This window comes from Carlito syrichta, unplaced genomic scaffold (assembly GCF_000164805.1).
Source record: "Carlito syrichta isolate Samal-C Ts95f unplaced genomic scaffold, Tarsius_syrichta-2.0.1 Scaffold99351, whole genome shotgun sequence".
Taxonomy (NCBI): Eukaryota; Metazoa; Chordata; class Mammalia; order Primates; family Tarsiidae; genus Carlito; species Carlito syrichta.
The window spans coordinates 47,548-53,493 of record NW_007043447.1 but is presented as its reverse complement, the minus strand read 5'-3'; the positions used below and the strand labels follow the sequence as shown (position 1 = coordinate 53,493).

The 5,946-nt window shown below is 42.1% G+C and overlaps 1 protein-coding gene across 1 annotated transcript in view; it reads left to right on the top strand.

The window, feature by feature from the left end:
• The window catches only part of LOC103266035, a gene marked incomplete at its 5' end in the record, with an annotated part of 52,309 nt that overhangs the window by 44,024 nt on the left and 2,339 nt on the right, over positions 1-5,946 (top strand).

The window sequence follows — 5,946 nt, the reverse complement described above, 5'->3', positions numbered from 1 at the left end:
GCGTGCCTGTAGTTCCAGCTACTTGGAAGGCTGAGGCGGAAGGATCGCCAGAGCCCAGCAGGTCGAGGCTGCGGTGGCCAGGAGCGGCCACTGCACTCCAATCTGGGCAACAGAGTGAGACTCCAACTCAAAAAAAAAAAATTAGGTGGGCATAGTGGCATGCACCTGTAGTCCCAGCTACTCAGAAGGCTGAGGTGGAAGTCTCACCTGAGCCCAGGAGGTAAAAAGGCTTTGGTGAGCCGTGATTGTGCCACTGCACTCCACCTGGGCAACAGTGAGTCGCTGACTCACACAAAAAAAGAAAAAAGCATTTTATAATCTGGCATAGAATGCAGTACAGATCCTTAGGGACTAGAACAGGGCATTTTAATTTTTAAAATGAGAAGGTAAATGTTAGTTTTTTGGAGATTCTAATCCTCTCACTAAGCTTATCCCAATTATTTTATTTTGGTTAGTTGTGCAACTTTTTTTGTTTCTTAACAAATAACTTCTTAGTTTTTATCTTAAACATCAAGTCATATGAGGAGGAACCACCCCCCCAAAAAACAATTATTTTTTGGAGTGTGGGCCCCTGCTAGTAGTATAAGCTTCCCCTGCTAGGGTAAATATTCTAGGAACCTATCAGCATCAGTGTATCAGCTAGTGTTGTGAGAAGCTACCTTTGGCTTCAGTGAATTTTTCTTTTTTTGGGATAGTCTTTCAACATGTTTGCCGATTTCATGATGGATAATTTATAAGTGCACCTGCCCACACTGTACTGAGCATTCAGCAGTTTTTGACCAAAAGCAACATGACCCCCATGCTCTACCCTCGTTATTCACCCATTCTCGCTCCGAGTGACTTTTTGTTTCTCTGGATAAAAAAGTCCTCAAAAGGAATCGTTTTGCCAGTATGGAAGAGGTGAAATAAACAGAAGCACTAAAAGGCATCAAAATTGACGAGTTCAAAAACTGTTTTGAGCAGTGGAAAAGTGTCTTGATAGGTGAAATTGCATCAAACGGAGAGTACTTTGAAGGTGACTGAAGTTTAAGCATGTAAGAATAAATACACAACTTTTTACAAATAAATTCCAGGTTTTTTTGGTTCTCCCTTGTACATTTTAAATTTAAAAAGCAGCAGCAGTACTATACTAAGTATAGTATAATTTAAATGTGTCCAAGTATAGAATCATAACTTCAATTAATTTGCTAACACTAACTTTTTTTTTTTAAGTTAGAGTCTCATTCTGTTGCCAAGGCTGGAGTGTGGTAGCACACTCACGGCCACCACAACCTCAACCTGCTGGGCTCAGGTGATTCTTCCACCTCAGTTTTCCAAGTACTGGAATTACAGGCACGTGCCACCATGCCCAGCTAATTTTAAATTTATTTTGTGATGCAGTCTTGCCAAGTTGCCCAGGCTGATCTCGAACCTGTGGGCTCAGGCAATCCTCTCACCTCAGCCTTCCAAACTATTGCGGTTATAGGTGTAAACCACTGTGCCCAGCCCTAACACTAACTTTTTAAAAACCTTGCAAATAGCCTGGGCACAGTGGCTTATACCTGGAATCTAAACACTTTAGGAGGCCAATGTGGGAGGTTCGCTTGAGCCCAGGAGTTTGAGACCAGCCTAGGCAACAGAATGAGACCTCTTCTCTACAAAACATAAAAAATAAGCCAGGCATGGTCATGTGTGCCTGTAGTCCCAGCTACATCAGAGGCTAAGACAGCGGGATCACCTGAACCCAGGAGGTCAAGGCTATGATGAACCATGATTGTGCCACTGCACTTCAGCTTGGGTGACAGAATGAGACCCTGACTCAAAAAATAAATAAATAAAATAGAAAACTTACAAATACTCGAAGGGAAAACATTTTAGGTAGTTGAGATTAGAAAAGCAGTTTCTTTGAACATGGAGCCTCCATAGCAGAAAAGATGTACTTATCTTACTCATTCTATTAAAATTTAGTAGCCATATAAGAAAGCACATACTCATTTATCCCAAATGCTTTTCTATTTTTAATGGGCATCCACTTGAAAACAAATATTAATTTTGATTTCAATTTAGTTTGAAATATTTTTCCAACTGCCTATTATATTCCAATTAAATGCTAGATCTGGTAATGCTTTAAAACTATAGGAATAGTTAAAGGCTCTACTCAGAAAAATTAGAAATACTTTACAGAAGGAATCCAGAGCATTGGAGAAGCCAACTTAAAAATTTGACTTTAATGTCTTACTAATTATCAACAGGCAGCTGTTCTGACTTTGGAGGAACACGAACGCTGCTTCCAAATGCCTCTCCTGCTCTTCTTTCTTCATACTACTAATACAGTGTTAATGTTGTCAATTAAGAAATATTTACAATAAGCAGAGCTTGTTGTATAAAACTGTATCAATAATATATTCATATCTCAGAAAATACTATATTCATTTCACTTTGCTTATTTAAAACCCAGACATGTCCTAAATGTGGTTGAGGTATACAGGTTTTCCTGATTATCAAGTTTCTCGATTTTATTTTGAGATGGAGGGGAGTGAAACAAAAAGGGAAGTTTCTAAAGGAATTGTTGAGAGGAAAAATAATATACACCCAAAACAAAACAAACAACAGTTGGCATGTCATGATCTGCAGCCTGAAGAAAGGGCTCACCTATATGTCTCTGGACTTAGCATAAGCAGTTTTTCCTTCAGAAATAAAATCTTATCAGTTGCCACAAAATCCATGAACCATCTTGCTGAATAGAACTTTACTTTTTTGCTTCTATTTGGCAAGTTACTCATAATAAAAATGCATTCAAACACTCTTAGCCCCCCAAAAAGAGTCACTGCCTTCAAACTAAAGATCTCTGGATCCTGTAATCCCAGCACTTTGGGAGGCTGAGGTGAGGGTATTGCATGAGCCCACAGATTTGAGAACAGGCTGGGTAACTTGGTGAAAATTAGCTGGGTGTGGTAATGTGTGCCTGTAGTTCCAGCTACTTGGAAGGCTGAGGTGGAAGGATTGCCTGAGCCCAGTAGGTCAACACGGGTGGCCATGAGCATGTAATAGGACTGCATTCCAGCAACAGGGTGAGACTCCAACTCAAAAAAAAAAGATCTTGGAATCACTTCTAAAAAACTAATTAGCGTACCATTTAAGAGACTATTGTCATTTCATATGACAGCTGGCTGTAATTTCAGTTAATTTATAAATAACTTTAAAACCTTATGGCTGGGCACAGTGCCTCATGCCTGTAATCTCAGCACTTTGGGAGACCAGGGTGGGAGGTTTGCTTGAGGCGAGGAGTTTGACATCAGCCTGGGCAACATGCTGAGACTATCTCTTATTTAATTTTTTTAAAAAGACTTTATGAATGAAATGCACCATATTATACCTGTGTAAAAGTGATCATGTTTAATTATGGACTAAAGATGACTAACACATTGAGCCTGAATTAGAAAAATTAGTCGAAATAAATTGCTAAGGAATTTTACGATGAGAGTGGTCAATGAAAATTTTTCTCTACATACAATATGATTATTAACATACAAGTAATTCTTATTTGGAATGATAAGGCAAAAAGAGTAAAACCACACTTTTCCTATAAAAAGATATCCAATATCTTCTGCAGGGATAGTGATGGCACATGAAGAGACAAAGAAGATGTGATCACTCTATTGCACACCCAGAAACACAAGGGAGGCCAGTCTTAGAATGGTCTGGCCATCTTCCTCCTAATCTTCGTCAGCATCTTGTTTCCTCTTCTCCCTCGAAAACTTTCCTTCCCCTACTCCAACACAGTCATCGTCTTCTTCCTCCTGAACTTCCTTTATTAAGTATGAGAGACCCGTTTCTTCCCCTTCCCAATTCTGAACCTGCTTCACCTTCTTCTCTTCCCCTCCTCCTCCCCCTCCTATTTTCTTCAGGTGGATCAGCTGCATCTTCATCTCCATCTCGATCCTCATCCACTTCAGAGCCTGGTGGTTCCTTATCCTTCTGATCAGCTCCATCTAAGTAACTGAGCAACAATTCGACAAACGCCTTCTCTGAATCTTCTCCTTTTGTGATCTCACAGGTAAACAAGTGAAGACTCCAGATTTTTAGGATTTTTGTAGAGCTTCTGCACTGAGATCTTTGATTTTGTTTCTACTCAGATTGAGGTAGGACTTCTAAGCCTCCAGAAATCATATTGTCATTAAGCTCCAATTTTTGAAGTTTCCTTAAGCAGGGAAGCTGGGCCAGTCACCTTAATTCTACATCAGCCATATTCAGAAACTCTAGTTCTTTAAAAGTATTATTCAGGCCTTCAACTTTCCCATTGGCACACAGGTAATTATTGGGACTAACTCTGTCACCTCCGGGCTCTGTCCCTAATCTCTAGGTTAAGCCTCTTTTTCATCTCCATGTCCTCCTCCTGCCCTGCTGCTACTCTCTCTTCCCTTTATCTTTTCTTCCTTTCCTATTACCCTCAACCCTAAAAGTTTAAGAGATTTGGAAATGAATGAGGATAAATGCAAATATAAATACCCACTACCACCTGATAGTTGTGGGGGAGAAAGAAGAGAATAGCAAATGGAGTCCAAGGAGTTGGGACTCACTCAGCTGCCCTCACCTCCTTGTATTCGCGTATGTATGTGCTAATCTTGAGCTGCTGGCCTCAAGCAATCCTCCCACCTGGACCTTCCAAAGTACTGGGATTACAGGCATGAGCCACTGCACCTGGCCTAATCTTTTTCGTTTTTGAGTCAGTGTCTTGTTCTGTTGCCCAGGCTGGAGTGCAGTGGCATGATTATGGCCTGCTGCAGCCTCAGACTCCAGGGCTCAGGTGATCTTTCCACCTTAGCCTCCCGAATAGCTGAGACACAGGTACACATCACTACACCTGGTTAATTTTTTTTTTTGTAGAAGCAAGTTCTTGCTGTATTGCCCAGGCTGATCTTGAGCTTCTGCGCTTGAGCAATCCTTCCACCTTGGCCTCACAAAGGCCCTAATCTATCTTAATGTCATATGATTAACAACTTTAAATCCTCCCTGCCATGTAAATAACAACATATTCATGGGTTCTGGAGTTTAGGATATGGACATCTTGGGGAGCCACTATTCTGCCATTTGCATCTGGCTTTACCTTTTTTTATTTAAATTTTTTTTTCTTGAGTTGGTGTCTCGCTCTGTTACCCAGGCTGGAGTGCAGTGGCATGCTCATGGCCACCACAGCCTTGACCTGCTGGACTTGGGCGATCCTTCTGCCTCAGCCTTCCAAGTAGCTGGAACACGGATGCGCCACCACACCTAGCTGATTTTTTTATTTATTGTAGAGATGAGGTCTCGCCATGTTGCTCAGACTGGTCTCAAACCCCTGAGCTCAGGCAGGCCTCTCACCTCTGCCTGCCAAAATGCTGGGATCACAGGTGTGAGCCACTGTGCCCAGCCTTTGTTTTACTTTTTTACTGGAGCATGACATAATATGGGGAAGGTGCCCACATCACACCTCTAGGCCAACCTGGTGTCAGGGTTGGGACAGCATGCAGCAAAGCCGTGTCTGTACAGAGAGGGCTGGATACCAGGGCAAAAAGGTAGTTTTGCCAGAAAGGAGGAGAAGGGGAAACATTGTTCATTCAGTGTGTCTGCTGTGCTCTTGCTGTGGGCTAAGGGTACAGTAGTGATCAAGGTGGACAGAAACCCCCACTTTCAGTGAGATCCCAGTTAGTAAGGCTAGATAAGGCAGATCACCAAATCAAATATCCATCCTCCTGGTGATGGATGTTGCAGCCATTTCCAGTTTGGAGAGCAGATAGGTTTCTTTGCATCTAGGGGGACACCAGTGATATGTTGCCAAGGAGAAACCAAGTCTCACTGATAGGAGGGCTGGCTTGAGCAGACCTCCATGTGGTAGCTTCTCCTCGGTTGCCATCTGTTATTGTAAGAGGCCGTTTTTGCCAGGACCTGGGCATGGCGCTGCCCCCCCCCCCTTTTGAGTTGGATTCT